Raw genomic sequence first — 17,968 nt, forward strand, 5'->3', positions numbered from 1 at the left:
GGGGCGGCCGGGCGGCCGCGGGGAGGGCCGGCCGCGGGGTCCCGAGCCGGTGCGCCCCGGCGCCGCCCGCCTGTCCCCGCGGGCCGCCGCCCCGAGGCCGGGACCCCGCCGCCCGCGCCGCCTTTGTGACCGTCCCCAGCCCCTCGGAGCCGGCGCGCCGCCGCCGCCGCCGCCTCTGCGCCCGGGGCTGCAAATGGCGCCCGGCCGCCTCTGCGCCTCCCGCCGCTTTCCCGGCCCGGGGGACGTCTGGGGGCGCCGCGTCCGGGCCGCATCCCGCCGCCGCCGCCGCCCGCCGCCAGCCCTCCGCCCGCAGCGAGGCTCGCGGCCCGTCCCGGCAGCCCCGACGCCCCGCCCGCCCTCCGCCCGCGCCGCGCGCAGCCACTTACCGCGGGCCGCGGCGCACCGGCGGGTCGCGCGCGCGGGCTCGGGGACGATTCCTGGTCCTCGGCAGGGGAAATACCCACTTTCGAAGCCGCTCCTTTGCGCCCTAAAACAAGTAGCCCCAACGTGAGAGAAACAAAAGGTATTTGCTGACGTGGGCGTTGGACAGAAACGCCCGAGGGCTGGGGACACAATTAAAGGGGCAACGCACAGATTTCAGGCACCAACCAGCAGCTTCGCCCACTCCCCCTGCCCTTGCCTACACCCCGCTGCACCCTCCAGAGGCTCCGGGGTGCCCAGGTCCCCTGGCAGTTGACCACGGAATCATTATAGTCAGGAGCTTAAATTTAAAATTGTACTTTACGTTGGGAAAGGCGCCTCCGCAGGGCAGAAGGGCTGGATTTCTAGGATCTGGGGAATTTGGTTTAGGAAAGAGGGAGGGACTTAGGCGTGCCCACAATTACTGTATAAGTACATGTGACATTATTGTACTTAAGTTTAGCAACGTCAAATGTAAGCGATTTCACAGAATTCTTCCCTTTATTGAAGCACTTGTTTTGGTTGGGGATAACCTTTTCTAAACCTCTACAGGTCACAAGCATTCTATTTGAAGAGGAAAACCCAGAGAGTCTGAGATAAGAGAAAGTAATTCTTGCTTAAGTTCAGAGAAAATATAAAACTAGTAAAAATGGCAGGTTTTGTGTTTACGAATACAAAAATTCATTGTACATCGACTTTCTTTTGACATATTTATGACCCTAAGTGCAAACAGGTTATATATTTTCTAAAATCTTAAATCACTGAATTTTCACTGCAACTACAGAAACGTGAATTCTATAAATTAGTTTCTAGTTCCTTATGTTGGGTCAGGTACTGAAAAGCACTGTGATGTAATAAAACTGGGGGGGGAAATGTCAAAACCTTTCATTTTTCTATGGCTTCCTCTTCTATGTCATACTCAGTCAAATTGGACAAAGCTCATTGTTTTGGTTCCATCAACAATTAGCTATGCATTTTGAGGATCGGATGTCCTAGGAGAGGGATACAAAATATTCACAACGATCTCTTAATGTCACTTCCTTGTTACTGTAAAGTGTTTTGCTATTTAGCTGCATTCCTTCACATTCTGAACAGGTAAATGGAAACATGTTTGAAAACCACTAAGTATCAGGAGGGTTGGATGTATTCAAGCTACTCTGCAAGCATCCCCATTGAGAATTCTCCCAGAAAGACCTGGGCATTGTTATAGCGCAAGGTTTTATTTCAGCCTCAGTTAATTAAAACATGCAAAAGAGTTCTACAAACTTGTTCCCCAGGAGAGCACATCAGATCGGTGATAAACACTTTGTTGCAAGGAAGAAGTAATAGGAGTTTTTCCTCCTCACCTTCCCCCTCCTCGCTTCTGAAACTCACTTGTATATTTGGAGAATCCTAACCTTGTGATTAATCGCTGGCAGGTAGAATCTGCCTTCTAATAGAATCTGGAAATGCCAGTGACTTGCTTTCCCAGAATCCCCACTGCTAGGACAGTGCCCATGCTCCACACTTTGATAATCAGATGCACACACCAGGGACTTTGAAGAGGGAACTATGAGACCAAGAAGGAGGAACCTCAAAGAAACTTTTCTTGCAGTGGTGACAGCTACAGCAAGATCGTATCTCCAGGCGCCATCGTGGGAGGGCTGTTGGTGGTAGCAGCATCCACTGTCCAGGGCTGGGGCTCGGTGGTGGCAGCTACCACGTCTCTGCTGAGAGCCCTGTCGGTATCCTCACCAGACCAGCTCTGTGCTATGACTTGGCTGTTGTCTCTGCCTGCTTAGCAGAGGCTCCAACCCCTGTGCTCTCCTCTTTCTGGGATTCTGTGAACTTTTCATACATCCATTTCTGCTTAAATCAGCCATGGCCAGTCTCTGTGCAACTGAGAACCCTGACCAGTACAAAATGTTAAGAGGGCATCTGGACATACGGTGTGGAGCTTAACAGATAGAATTGTTAGAGATAAAATGTTGTCACTGATGGCCTATGGAGGGGAATTAGAACCATGGGTATGGATAGAGCATACAAAGTGAGAAGAGAAGAAGGCTTAGAACCGAGCTGCCGCCACTTCATCACCCAGTGGCTGGTTGGAGGAAGGTGAAATTGCAAATGACACCGAGAAGCAACTAGAGAGGAAGGAAGTGGCCTGGGATGCCACCTAGGTGGTGTCAGAGAAACTAGGAGAAGAGTGACTCCAAAAGGAAGAACTGGACAATAGTGTTAAATACTTCTCTTGATAGGCTAAGAGAAAGTGTCTATTAGATTTAACAACTCGGAGATGATTGACTTCAGAAGACTTAACCTTGAAAGAAAGGAGCAAAATCCAGATTAGAGGAATAAGTAGGGGATAAAGAAACAGAGGTAATGAGAAGAAACGACTTTTTTTTTTTTTTTTTTTAAGATTTAACTCATTCATTTGAGAGAGAGAGACAGCAAGCATAAAGGGCAGAGGGAGAGAGAGAAGCAGACTCCCCGCTGAGCCGGGAGCCCGACTCATGGCCAGGACCCTGGGATCGTGACCTGAGCCGAAGGCAGACGCCTAACCAACTAAGCCACCCAGGCACCCCGAGAAGAAACAACTCTAGAGAGATTTGGGTATAAAGGGGATGTTCCAGTTCCAACCCAAACTTAATGGCATAAAATGAAGCTATATTATTATGTTAAGGGATTCCGTGGATCAAGAACTGAACAAGTCACAGCAGGGATGGCTTGTCTCTGTTTCACAGTGTCTGGAGTTTCAGCTGGGAAGACCCAGATGGCTAGGAGTGACTTGAACTCCTGGGAACTGGAATCATCTGGTGATTTCTTCACTCACAGGTCTGGCACCAAGACTGGGATCCCTTGAAAACTGGCTCAGCTGTGACTATTACCTGGAACACCTACGCGTAGCCTCTCGGTGTGCCTTGGGCCACTTGCAGCATGGTGGCTGGGTTCTGAGAGGGAGGGTCCTCACAAGAGAGCATACCAAGAGGGGGTATCCAAGAGAACTAGGAAGGAGCTGTGTGATCTTTTATACCTATCAACAGAACTTACGGCGCCTCACTTGCCATATCCCATTGGGAAAAGTAGTCACAACCTACCAAGATTCAAGCAGAAGGGGACATAGCTGCTATCTCTTAATGGGAAGAATGTCAGAGAATTTGGGGACATGTCTTAAAACTACTACACGCAAAGAAAGAGGGTATTAGCTAGAAGGGGATATGGGTAAAGACTTAAAAATAGGGGCACCTGGGTGGCTCAGTCAGTTAAGTGACTGCCTCTGGCTTAAGTCACGAACCCCTGGTCCTGGGATCGAGCCCCACATCTGGCTCTCCGTTCAGCGGCGAGTCTGCTTTTCCCTCTCCAGAGCTCTGTGATCTCTCTCACTTTCACTCTCTCTCAAATAAATAATAAAATCTTTTAAAAGAAAAAGACTTAAAATAAATGCTGAAGGAAAGCATGAAGATAAGAGGGAAAGATTAAATATATAGGAGGAATAATTAAGTGGCTGAATTTCTGCAATTGAGTGAGAAGGAGATCAAAATCTCAAACAGAGGAACAGTGCCTAGACAGGAAAAGTGAAAACTCCACTCTCCCCCTTGGAGTAGAGGGCAAGGAGAAGAACGTGGGTAGTGGTGGTTTTTACATCCTACATATTCTTTGACACTGCTCCCTTCAAGAGGTTGGTCCCAATTCCCCTTTGCATGAGTGTGAGCTGGACTTAGCGCTTCTAAAGAATGGAATAAAGCAGAAATGATAGTGTGTGATTTCAGAGTGTTGGTGATAAGACGCAACACAGCTTCCTGCTTGTTCTTTCTCTGTCTTGGGTCTGCTGTTCTGGGAGAAGCCAGTATCCTCAGGCAGCCATGTGGAGATGAACTGAGGCTTTCTGCCAACAGCCATGAGAGTGTGCCACCTTGGAATGGATCCTCCAGCCCCAGACAAGCCTTCAGCTGACTGCAGTCCCAGCTAACAGCTTGAGTGAAACCTCATGAGAGACCAGAGCCAGAACCAACCAACGAAGCTGCCTCCAGATTCTTGACCCTCAGAAATCTTGTGAAGTAATTAATATTTGTTCTTTTAAGCCACTAAGTTGTGGGGGCAACTTGTTATGCAGCAATAGATAACTTACACAAGTTGTGGTACCTAAAAGTGCTACCATAACAAAAAAACCTAAAAATGTGACTTTGGAATGGAGCCGTGGAAGGTGGAAGGACTCTGAGGGAGTGTTAGTGAAACTTGAGCCTTTCGCAAAATAGTGGAGTCTTGATGGCCTTTGAGGAAGCTGCAAGGGAGGGCCTAAAGGAAAATCATAAAAATCTTACTGGACACTGAAAGAAAGGGGTCCTTGCTATGTATTGGCAGAAATTTAGCAACACTATTGCCTGCAGTAAGGTGAAAAGTGGAAAACATACCTAATGAATCAGGTGATCTAGCTAAGGAGATCTCCATGCAGAATGTGGAAGGGGCTGCCCGGTCTCTGTTTGCCACTTGTAGTAAAATCAGAAAAGAGAAAGAGAAGGTAGGGGCGTCTGGGTGGCTCAGTCTCTTAAGCGGCTGCCTTCGGCTCGGGTCATGATCCCAGGGTCCTGGGATGGAGCCCCACGTCAGGCTCTCTGCTCAGTGGAGAGCCTGCTTCTCCCTCTCCCTCTGCCTGCCTCTCTGCCTACTTGTGCTCTCTCTCTCTCTGTCACATAAATAAATAAAATCTACAAAAAAAAAAAAAAAGAGAGAGAGAGAGAGAGAGAGAGATAAGGTAAAGGAAGGACTATTAGACAAAAGGAAGCCAGAACTTTCTGGTTTTGAAAATCCCCAGCCTGTCCAGGTGGCAAATGATGCTAAAATTAAGAAATGGCTTCTGAGCAAAGATTAAATGCAGGACAATGCCAGGAAAACACAGTCCAAAAGTGAAGTGAAGGGAATAGCTGTAAAATCCTTTGTCAAGACCTAAGAAAGAGGGACGGTGTTAGTTACCTCAGAGTACTGTTCATTTAGATAAAAAGTCCTCTAAAGATTTAAGGATATGACTTGTGAATCCTCATTCAAACAGTAGAATTCTAAGAAGCTTAAGGGCAGGGGCTCCTGGGTGGCTCAGTGGGTTAAATGGCTGCCTTTGGCTCAGGTAGTGATCTTGGGGTCCTGGGATCAAGCCCCATGTCAGGCTCCCTGCTTAGCGGGAAGTCTGCTTCTCCCTCTGCCCCTCCCCCTGCTCATGCTCTCTCTCTCTTTCTCAAATAAATAAATAAATAAAATTTCAAAAAAATAAAGAAAGAAAGAAGCTTAAGGGCATTCATTGTTCCTCAACAGAAGCTCAAGGTTATAGAAGGATTTGTCTTGAAGAGCTTTGTGAGGATACCTTTTGTCTAATGGAGTGAACCTCAAGAAGATTCAGAAGAGTCCCACGTTTTTAAAAAGTGTTCGGGGGAACACTGCCCAGTTGGACTGAAAGGATCAGAGGCAATACAAAGTGAAAAGATATATTCTGACCCTCCAAATTCTATTGGTAAAATGCAATCTGTGAAAACTACACAGTTGCAAAATTGGACTATTTTCTATGCAAAAAGAAGGATGACTCAAAGGGCAGAACCAAGAGCCCAGAAGGTAGAACCAAGAGCCATGGATGATTATCTCCAGGCCGTGAGTCCTAATCAAGGAATTTCCAACATTTGTCCAGATGGATTTCAGAATTGCTATGGACCAGTGATTCATTTGTGCCAGCATCTCTATCCTTTTTTTTTTTTTTAAAGATTTTATTTATTTATTTGACAGAGAGACACAGCGAGAGAGGGACCACAAGCAGGGGGAGTGGGAGAGGGAGAAGCAGGCATCCTGCTGAGCAGGGAGCCCGATGCGGGACTCAATCCCAGGACCCTGGGACTGTGACCTGAGCCGAAGGCAGACGCTTAACGACTGAGCCACCAGGCGCCCCCATCTCCATCCTTTTTGAACAGGGATGTCTATGGTGATTATCCTATATGTAGCATCATTGCCTTTTGGGTAAATATGAAGCAGATAACTTGTCTCCTTAGTTCATGGGCCTTCAGATCAAGAGGAACTGTCTTCGAGGAGCTGTATTTAAGGAACTACAACCTTGGGAGTTATTTTAAGTTGTGCATTAGCATGATCAGAGATGGAATAATATGGAATTTTAATCCCGAAATACGAACCAGAGATTAATGGTCAGAAAGGAAGGGTGTATATTCTGAATGGTTTATTGGTCATTGATTCACTGAATTAGATTTGGCTGAGAGTGACAGAAAACCTAACATAACAATGGCTTCAACAAGTTATCAGTTTATTTTTCCCCTACATAAAAAACCTGGAGGTAGATGATTCAAGGCTAGTATAGAAGCTCCATTCTATGAAATCCTCAAGGAACCAGGCCTGTTGCCAACTTTCTGTTCCACCATACCTATCATGCAGCCCTCGTGTTCCTGTTCTAAAATGGACCACCAACTCTACATTCAAAGCAGAAGGATAGAGAAAGGGGGAAGAAGGGGTAAAGGGCATGTCCTTGTTGTCTCTTAAGGAAGATTCCTGGAATCTACCACATCACACTTTTATTTACATCCCATTGGTCAGAACTTAGTCACATGGTCACATCTAGCTGCAAGAGAATCTGGGAAATACAGTCTTTGTATGGGGTAATAATATGTATAGTAAAAATTCTCTTACTAAGGAAGAAAGAGAGAAAAGATGTTGAGGTAGAGCTAACAGTCTTCTAGAGTCAGTATTGTTACTTGTAGAGAATAGAATCCACTCTGGGTAGTTTAAACAGAAAGGGCTTTATTAGACAACAGTAGATGGCTTATAAGTATCCAGGTGGGCCAGAGAATCATGCTTAGATGCTGAAAGTTCGGGACAATAGCAGCCATGGGAAATTCCCAGCCACACCACATGGCTATTATTGTAGACCCCCAAATGCTGCCACCACCTAATACTATGACATTAGGAATAGACATTGAAATCTCTGCCAAGCTGCCCCAGAAAAACCAGTGCCTTCAAACTAGGCTTGCAGGGAAAGCTGATGTATCAATAGGCATGACTTTTGCCTCACACTTCTCATTTCCTTCATTCCAGTCTTATGTGGATGCATCTATTTGAAAAATACCTCTAGGGGAGTCTGGGAAATGTAGTTTTAGCTTTCCAACCTATACAGTATAGGAAGACATACAATATGGGGATTGGACACTGTGTTAAATGAGCCAATACACAGTATAGGCCACAGTCCATCATTGCGTGTACTAGTTATCCATACAAACTTCCCATACTTAAATTTCAAAAAACAAAAGTAACAAAATGTTCCCATCTAATATAATTCAACTGTCATAGAAAAAAATTCTCACTCTCTCTATGAAAGAGACTACCCAATGACTCATGAAGAATGACATCACTCTGAGAAATAGTCATGTCTTATCAATTATAAGTCATAATATGATATTCTGTAATCAAGAAAGAAAATGTGCAAAGCTAATACAGTCCTTGTTTCTAAAACTGGTCACAGACAATAGCTGGCATTTATAATTTCCTTCCTCAACTTCCTATGTTAAGTTCCATAATATCTTTTGTCTTTTATGACTTTTTTTTATTTTAAATCCTATTTTATTACATATTAGGATTGCTACCTTCTGGATTCTTTTGATATTCTTTTGGCATAGCTTTTTCTGTCCTATTTTCAAATTTTCCATTTCTTTTGGTTTTAAATATACGCTTTGATAAATTATATTGTTGGATTTTTAAAAAGTAGTCTGAGAATCTTGGCCTTTTAATTTTGATTTTAATTCAATTACATTATTGTATTTACAGTTAAATTAGGATTTACTTCTGTCATGTTATTTCACATTTGCTTCATATTTTATTCCTTTTATACTGTTGTCACTGTTCTCTTTAGTCTGTTGGCTAGATTGGGTTTTCTTTTTTTTAATATTTTATTTACTTATTTGAGAGAGAGAGAGAGCAAGAGACAGAGAGAGAGAACAAGTGGGGGGAGGAGCAGAGGGAGAAGCAGACTCCCTGCAGAGCAGGGAGCCCGACTCAGGACTCAATCCTAGGCCCCTGGGATCATGACCTGAGCCAAAGGCAGATGCTTAACCGACTGAGCCACCCAGACACCCTAGATTGAGTTTTCTTTGGCTGATTTAAAAGTTATATATTTGGGGTTGCCAGGGTGCCTCAGTCAGTTAAGCTTCTGACTCTTGGTTTTAGCTCAGGTCATGATCTCAGGGTGGTGGGATCGAGCCCCATGTCAGGCTCCATGCTCGGCACAGAGTCTGCTTGAGATTCTTTCTCTCTCCCTCCGCCTTGACTCTCTAAATAAATAAATAGAATAAATAAAAATTTTTTAAATAAAAAAATAAAATAAAACTATATATTTGTATTTTATTCACGTTGTGGGTTTTTTGTTTAAGGTTTTATTTATTCATTTGAGAGACAGAGAGAGAGAGACAGATAGAGTACAAGCAGGGGGTGAGGCAGGGAGAGGGAGAAGCAGACTCCCTGCTGAGCCGGGAGCCCAACATGGGGCTTGATCCCAGGACCTGGAGATCCTGACCTGAGCTGAAAGCAGACGTTTAACCATCCGAGCCACCCAGGTGCCCCACATTGTGGTTGTTCTTAATTTATTACTTATATTCATGGTTTTTTACTCTTATGAACAATTAAATGTATCAATACCTATTTCTTCCCCTTAATAAGAAGGTACTTAAACATACGCTTATGTCTCTTTTTCTCCACCTCCATCCAGTATTGATATTATTTGTTATAGATGTGTATTCTCTTTTCATCTTATTTGGTACAACCCCTTTTCTTTAAAGTCAAAGATAAACTTTACCAAAGTATTTGAACACTCTTTTTTTTTTTTTTTAAAGTAAGCTCTATACCCAATATGGGGCTTGAACTCAGGACCCCAGGATCCAGAGTCACAGGCTCTACCAACTGGGCCAGGCAGGTGTCCCAAAGCATTTGAACACTGTTATTTCTCCAGTCTCTTGGAGCATCTCCTTGATTTGTGTCTCATCTTGATTACTTTCTTCAAGATTGTTCTCAGTGTTTGTGTGGCAAAGCTTCCAAGGCTTTGTGTGCTGGAGAATATTTGTATTATGCTCTAGCATTTGAATGAGAATTTGATGGGATATAAAAAATTCTAGAATCAAAGTTCTCTTCCTTTGATACTTTAAAACGTATTGTTCTATCCTTACCTTGCATCCAGTGTTGCTGTTGAGTAGAATGATACCAATTTGCCCTTTCTCTTCCCATAGAATTCCCTTACAATTTCCTTACAATTTTCTCTTTGTCTTTGATATTCTTACATTTTACATTGACAATCTTACATTTTGTTATAATGTGTCTCAGTGTAGATTTTTTCCTAATGCTCTATTTGGCGTTTAATGGGTCCTTTTAATCTAAGACCTTTCATCCTTCTTTAATTCTAGGAAGGTTACCTTCACTATTCAAAATATAATTTATTCCTCTCCGTGTTTTTTCACCTGCCTTCTGGAACCCCTAATTTTCCAGATGTTGGCATTTTTATTCCTGTCCTCCATGTCTCTCTACTTCTTTTTGTATCCTTTATCTTTTTGTCCTTTCTTGCCATGTTATGGGAAATCTCCTCAATATGATCTTGAAATTTACTAATTTTTCTTTAGCCATATCTATCCTTCTATTTATTCTATCTCTCTTTTTTTTTAAAGATTTTATTTATTTGACAGAGAGACACAGCGAGAGAGGGAACACAAGCAGGGGGAGTAGGAGAGGGAGAAGCAGGCTTCCCGCGGAGCAGGGAGCCCAATGCGGGGCTCGATCCCAGGACCCTGGGACCATGACCTGAGCTGAAGGCAGATACTTAACAACTGAGCCACCTGGGCGCCCCTATTTATTCTATCTCTTGTGTTCTTTCCATTTTCAATCCTAGTATTCCTTCTTGGTTCTTTTTTATGATTTCTCATTACCTCAGATGTTAATATAATCTCTTCTCTAAGTATTTTTATCATCCTTATTTTAAATTTCTGATTTTTTATTTCACTAATTCTTAGATTATATATATGTGATTGTGTGTGCATGTGTGTGCATGTGTGTCTATGTGATCCCGTTTGTTGTTTTTCTCATAATGGTTGTATATTGGCCCGTGAACTCCCGTCCCCTGAAAGTATTGGCTACTCTGTCTATTGATGAAAGTGTTTCTCAAACTGGGGTGAACAACTAGATTGTTTTTGTTCCCAATCTGTTGCAGGAATATTTATTATATAAAACTTCTTAAATTTTTACTTACTTTCACTTTCTACACTTATTATAGACCAGGGACATCAGTCCTTGAGCCACACTTTGACGTACTGTCCTAATGCATACTGGGAATGGGTCCTGGTGCACAGTGGTATGTTGTATTAGCCTTTCCAACTAGTCCCTTCTTTCTCTCTGAGAGGATTATATGTCACCACCCATTGCTGTGTGATTTTCAATGCCTCTCTGGAGACAGCACAGTTCCCTGCTCCACTGTCTGGTTAGGTTTTGTGACCTGCTTGGACCAACAGAATATGAGTGGTGACAGCAGGCCAGTTCTGAGCAAGAGCTTAGAAGGCATCATGTGTTTCCCTCCTGTGTTTCCAACTCTTGTTCTTCCTCTCTGCTGCATGAATAGTGTGACTCAAATAGGGGCCGCTCCTATAGCCCGATGTAGGTCCCAAAGTGAGGTGCTTTGAGCCACAGAATCTGACCTGCAATTACCAATATGTAAAGACAGCAAGAAATAGATGTTGGTTGTTGTAAACCAAGGGTTGGCAAACTACAGTCCATGGGCCAAACCCAATCCACTGGCTGTTTCTGTAAGACCCATTAAGCTAAGAATTTGTTTTCATTTTTGGAAGGTTGGAAAGTAATCAAAACACGCATAGAGGGTCAATTAACTTACACCAAAGGAGCCAAGAATATACAAGGGAAAGGACGGTGTCTTCAATAAATGATGTTGGCAAAACTAGACAGCCACATGCAAAAGAATGTGAAACTAGACCATTATCTTATACCATACACAAAAATTAACTCAAAATGGATTAAAGACTTGAATGTAAGACTTGAAACCATAAAACTCCTTGATGAAAATATAGGCTGTAACCTCCTTGACATGGCACTTGGCAATGTCTTTTTTGGGTTTGACACCAAAAGCAAAGTTATCAAAAGCAAAAATAAACAAGTGGGACGACATCAAGCTAAAAAGCTTCTGCACAGCAAAGAACATGCTCACAAAAATAAAGGCAACCTTGGGGCGCCTGGGTGGCTCAGTCAGTTAAGCTTCTGCTTATGGCTCAGGTCATAATCCCAGGGTCCTGGGATCCAGCCCAGCATTGGGCTCCCTGCTCAGCAGGGAGACTGCTTCTCCTTCTCCCTCTGCTGCTCCCCCTGCTTGTGCTCTCTCTCTCTCTCTGTCAAATAAATTAATTAAATCTTTAAAAACAAACAAATAAATAAAGGCAACCTACTGAATGGGAGAAAATATTTGCAAATTATATATCTGGTAAGGGATTAATATCCAAAATATGTAAAGAATTCATACAAACCAATAGCAAAATAAAACAATCTGATTAAAAAGTGAGAAGAGGACCTGAATCTACATTTTTCCAAAAAAGACATATAGGTAGCCAGGTACATGAAAAAGTGTTCAACATCACTCATCATCAGGAAAATGCAAATCAAAACCACAATGAGATATCACCTCACACCTGTTAGAATGGTGGTTATCAGATAAGAAGACGTGTTGGTGAGGATGTGGAGGACAGGGAAAGTTTGTGCACAGTTGCTGCGAATGCAAACTGGTGCAGCCACTCTAGAAAACAGTAGAATTTTCCTCAAAAAATTAAACATAGACATACCATATGATCCAGCAATTCTATGTTAGGGTATTTATGCAAAGAAAATAAAAACACTAACTTGAAGAGATGTAAATACCCCCATGTTCACTCCAGCATTATCTATAATAGTCAAGACATAGAAGCAACCTAAGTGTCCATTCATGGATGAATGGATAAAGAAAATGTGGTATACACACACACACACACACACACACACACACACACACACGAATATTATTCAGCCATAAAAAAGGAAGTTTTGCCATTTGCAACAATATGGATGGACGCTGAGGCTATAATGTTAAATGAAATAAGTCAGAGAAAGACAAATACTATTTGACCTCATCTATATGTGGAATCTAAACAAAACAAAACAAATCCGTAGATACAGAGAACAGATTGGTAGTTGCCAGAGGTGGGAGGGTGAGCCCAAATGGGTGAAGGAGGTCAAAGGTTACAAACTTCCAGTTACAAAATAAGTAAGTCATGGGGATGTAATGTATGTGTGGTGACTATAGTTAATATGTATTGTGTATTTGAAAGTTGCTATGAGAGTAGATCTTAAAAGTTCTCGGGGGCGCCTGGGTGGCTCAGGCAGTTAAGCATCTGCCCTCGGCTCAGGTCATGATCCTGGGGTCCTGGGATCGAGCCCCACGTCGGGCTCCCTGCTCAGTGGGGAGCCTGCTTCTCCCTCTCCCTCTGCTGCTCCCCCTCCTTGTGTTCTCCTTCTCCCTCTCTCTCTGTCAAATAAATAAATAAAATCTTTAAAAAATAAATAAATAAAAGTTCTCAGCACAAGGAAAAAAATTTGTAACTGTGAGGTGACTGATATTAACTAGACTTACTGTGGTGATCATTTTGCAATATACACAAATATCAAATCATTATGTTGTACACCTGGAACTGATATAATACAATGTTCTATGTCAAGTATATCTCAATAAAAACATAATCAAAAGAAGAGGATTTAAAAACTATATGAAGTTCAAGTTTTAGTATTCCTAAAGTTTTGTCAGAACATGGCCACACTCATTCGTTTACATATTGTCTACGGCTTTCTTGCTCTAAGGACAGAGCTGAGCATCTGTAACAGACACCGGATGTCCCACAAAGCCCAAAATATTTACAATCTGGCCCTTCGCAGAAAAAGTTCACCAGCCTCTGTTGTAAGGCCCAGAGAGTTTGAGGTTGGTTGTTACCTCAGCAAAAATGACTAATGTAGTCAGAATGAGTTTAAGGAGAGAGAGGGGAGGAGCCCCAGAGAAGGGAGTGCCAGGCACCACAAAACTACTCTGGATCATCCCATCTGCGGTCCCTATGGACCAGCGGCCCTTCTGAGTGTTCACCTTGCAACTCTCGAGAAGCAGCACTGGGATGCGGTAGTCTCTTAGCTTGTAATTCCTTCGCCTTGAGTACTTGCAGGAGACGTTGGCCACGAGAATGCCTACGTGCTATAGTCAGTTCACCGCCATCTGTAATCCCCCAGCAGGACTTGGCACTGTCCCCACATTAGTCTGTCAGTCCGGCTTTTTGCTCTCTGCGCTGCAGCCTGAACCTGTTGAAAAGATTTTTATTTCTCTGGGCCCTCCTCAAAGTTGTCCATCCTTTGGATTACTTAGTAAATGGATCAGAGCAGTTGCAGGAGGCCGAGGGGAGCATCAGCATTCTCTTAAATGGAAGAGAAAGAGCCAGGATTAGAGCCAGGAATTTTGTGCAACACACAGCCTATCTGATCTATGCTATAGACAGTAATGAGCAACCATTACCAATGTTCCATTTCTGGCTGCAGCAACTATAAATTACAGATGCTTCGTTACACCCTTGAATTAGGGGAGGGGTGTTTCAGCAAATTCAGGGGAGGGGCACAGGTATGGAACTGTTATGAATATGAATATCATCTGCGGTGGGTGTCTTGGTCGGGGAGCTGGGTTGAGAATCTCTGGCCTGGAGCCGTAAATGCAAACTACTTAAAGTGACTCACAATATCCTTCACGTTCCTACCGTTCTCTCCTGCCTCCCGTGCCCCAGCCTCGGGGAGCTACCACACTTACACTCCCTGGTATGTAACGTGTTTCCTCTTGCCTCTGGACATACTTTCTCCCCTCCATCTGGATTGTACTACTCTCCACCTTCATTTACCTGGAAAACCGTGTTCCTTCAAGGTTCAGTTCAGACATCACTCGTTCCGTGAAGCCTTATGACATCCCATGAGGTAGGTGTTCCTTCTTCTCTGCTTCTGCGTGGCCCTAAACAAACATGTCCATCATAGTTCTTTTTTTTTTTTTAAGATTTTATTTATTTATTTGACAGAGTGAGACAGCACAAGTGGGGGGAGCGGGAGAGGGAGAGAGAGAAGGATCCCAGGACCCTGGGATCCTGACCTGAGCTGAAGGCAGACGCTTAACCGACTGAGCCACCCAGGCGCCCGTCCATCATAGTTCTTATGAAATGTTTTCATAACTTTTCCTTTGTCCATTTCTTCCAATTACTGAGGGAAAGTACTTTATCTTATTTTACTATGATCATCTTCATGTATGTGCCCTATATCATGTACACTGCTGACATCAGTCAGTGGTCAGGAGACAGAAACCACACCATGAATTTAAACATGGAAACTTTAGTATAATTATTAACTAGTGAAAGATATATATGTATATATATATATATGCACACAAAATTTATTTATTTACTTATTTACTTATATAAAGAGATTTATTATAAGGAATTGGCTTACATGATTATGAAGGTTGGCAAGTCCAAACCTGCACTTTGGGTCAGAAGGTTCGAGACCTGGGGTGCCGGGTCAGTTAAGCATCTGCCTTCAGCTCAGGTCATGATCCCAGGGTCCTGGGATCGAGCCCCGCAAAGGGCTCTCTTCTCATCTGCCCCTCCCCCAGCTCATGTTTGCTCTCTCTCTCAAATAAATAAATAAAATCTTAAAAAAAAAAAAAGAAGAAGAAGAAGAAGAAAGTTCGAGACTCACAAAAGCCAACATTCCAGTTCCAGTCCAAAAGCAGCCTGCTGGTGAAGTCCCTGTTACTCAGAAAGGCCAGTCTTTTTGTTCTTCAACTGAACGGATAAGCCCCACTTACATTATGGGGAGTAATCTGCTTTACCCAAAGTTTGCCAACTTAAATGTTACTCTCATCTGGGGCGCCTGATCTTTTTTAAAAAATATATTTTATTTACTTTTTTATTTGAGAGAGAGAGTGGGGGAGGGGCAGAGGGAGAGGGAGAGAATCTCAAGAAGACTCCCCATTGAACTTGGAGCCCAACGCAGGGCTCGATCTCATGACCCCGAGATCATGACTTAAGCCGAAATCAAGAGTCGGACACTTAACTGACTGAGCCACCCAGATGCCCCTCAGGAATAAATGAATGTTTTAATCAGCAAAAACTGTAACTCAGTAGGAGAATCATGTGTTGTCTGAGATATTCAAATGCGAAAAACTTTAAAATTTAATAAAGAGGGGTGTGGGACTTGTCACTGCAAGAAAAGGAGGAAATAGGCTGTAAGGCTCCCGGTGACCAGCGAGATCAGACTAGCAGAGAGCAAAGAGCACAACAAGATGGGCCAGATTCCTCTGACGTTTTACTAGCTCTTTAACAAATGTAATTATCTTACCCTCATCCCAGAAGCAGAAACCTGTATTTTGTGTGCCTATTATCCCAGTGACCATAAATCCATTCCCATGCCACAATTCAAAACACATCATCGCAATGAACTATTTTCCAATTTTTGAATTTATTTTTAGGAGACTATGTACAAAGGAAATAAAAATTAAATCTCACTTTGTTTCATTTAATGTATTGCTTTCCCTAAAATAATATCTTACTTAGGGGCCCCTGGGTGACTCAGTCAGTTAAGTATCCAACTCTCGTTATCAGCTCAGGTCTTGATCTCAGGGTCGAGTTCCACACTGGGCATGGAGCCTACTTAAAAAAAAAAACTTACTTAAATTTATTGGGTCATGTAATATTAGGCTAGCATTTCCATAATTCATTCTGTTTATCTTCCTACTATATTGGCTACAAAATGTTACACAAAGATGATTACATTTTGATTTTTTTTTTTTTTTTTTGAAAGAGCACTCGAGCGAGGGGTTGGGTGGGTGAAGAGGGAGAGAGAGAATCCTAAGCAGGCTCCACGCCCAGTGCAGAGCCCAACTTGGGGCTCAATCTCACGACCCTGAGATCATCACCTGAACCAAAATCAAGAGTCAGATGCCTTGGGGCGCCTGGGTGGCTCAGTCATTAAGCGTCTGCCTTCGGCTCAGGTCATGATCCCAGGGTCCTGGGATCGAGCCCCGCATCGGGCTCCCTGCTCAGCAGGAAGCCTGCTTCTCCCTCTCCCACACCCCCTGCTTGTGTTCCCTCTCTCGCTGTGTCTCTCTGTCAAATAAATAAATAAAATCTTTAAAAAAAAAAAAAAGAGTCGGACGCCTAACCACTGAGCCACCCAAGCACCGCGGTTTTATTGGTTTTGTTTAATTACACAAGCAATACATAAATACAGTCTTGTAAAAGATTTAAGCAATGCAGAAGTACACTAGGTTAAAGGTTAAAGTCCTCACTTACCAAAATCACTTGTGCTGGACCCAGATTATGCATTTCCCTAGATTTGCTCAGTGGTCTTTTCTCTCGCTGTTATTGAAGGCTTCCCCAAAAGGATTGCCTGGTAGTAAGTACTTTCCTCTAGGCTGCAAGGGGGAAGCCTGTCATATGCCTGAGGCAGAGGCGATATTGTCTTTGTGTTCCACTGGTTTATCCAGGAGCGCCTACTGTGGGGGACTACTCCTGGCCCCCCAAGTTGCTCAGAGGCACAACCCATTCTTTCCTTGAGGCTCAGAACCACCTCTGGGGCTTAACTCTTGCTGCTGAGACCCGATATTCCACAACACTCGCTCAGCACCCATGCTTGCAGACTGGCTGGCCAGGTTGGTTCCAGAAACATGGGGGAGTTGATGCCTTTTGGGGTACCCTTTGTCTAGTGAGATAGAGCAACCAGCAGATAAATTCTTCTCCCTTCCTCCCCACCACGGACAGCTGGGGGATGCAGTAGGTTCATACAGCATTTCTGATGACCTCTCTTGAAACCAAACAATCATTGGTGCTTGCTAGAAAGCTGGGCCAGCTCAGTAATACACGCACATTTTTACGGTCTCCTTTCCCTGCCTTATTCTCCTTTGCCCCTCATTCCTGCTTTCCTAGAACTGCATTATCTCCAAAAGTGTTACCACATAAGCGTTTGCCCCAGGCTTTGCTTTCTGGGGAACCAAGCTAAGACACCAACTCTCTCATTATACTTTCTTCCCCAAAGGTTACCACTGTTAACAGTTTAATATGTATCCTCTATTAATCTATTCACAGAAGTAAGGTTTTTATTTTGCTCAGTTGTTTTATGTCCATGATATCATACTATATTTTTCCCCAAGACTTGTTTTTAACAGTATGTTTTGGATATCTCTCTCTGTTAGTACACACAAAATCAATCTCATTCTTTTTCCAATATTTTATTATAAAAATTTTCTTTTTTTTAAACAAGATGATTCCTTTTTTTTTTTTTAAGATTTTATTTCTTTATTTGACACAGAGAGAGAGCATAAGCACGGGGAGCTGCAGGCAGAGGGAGAGGGAGAAAGAGGCTTCCCTCTGAGTGGGGAGCCTCATGCGGCGCTCTATCCCAGGACCCTGGGATCATGACCTGAGCCAAAGGCAGACACTTAGCCCACTGA

The 17,968-nt window shown here is 43.3% G+C and overlaps 1 protein-coding gene across 3 annotated transcripts in view; it reads right to left on the bottom strand.

The window, feature by feature from the left end:
• Positions 1-760, bottom strand: part of ZBTB8A (zinc finger and BTB domain containing 8A) — a 61,065-nt gene extending 60,305 nt beyond the window's left edge. The window contains exons 1-2 of one of the 3 annotated variants that reach the window (XM_032388807.1): positions 746-760; positions 387-487 (exon numbers count right to left, since the gene is read on the bottom strand). The gene's annotated coding sequence lies outside the window, so the exon portion shown is untranslated. Of the gene's footprint in view, positions 1-386; positions 692-745 lie in introns of those variants that run through there. The other 2 variants (XM_032388825.1, XM_032388797.1) reach the window with 2 other exon arrangements.
• Positions 761-17,968: the final 17,208 nt, after the last annotated feature.

The sequence above is a fragment of the Phoca vitulina genome, unplaced genomic scaffold, assembly GCF_004348235.1.
Source record: "Phoca vitulina isolate PV1807 unplaced genomic scaffold, GSC_HSeal_1.0 scaffold2, whole genome shotgun sequence".
Classification (NCBI taxonomy): Eukaryota; Metazoa; Chordata; class Mammalia; order Carnivora; family Phocidae; genus Phoca; species Phoca vitulina.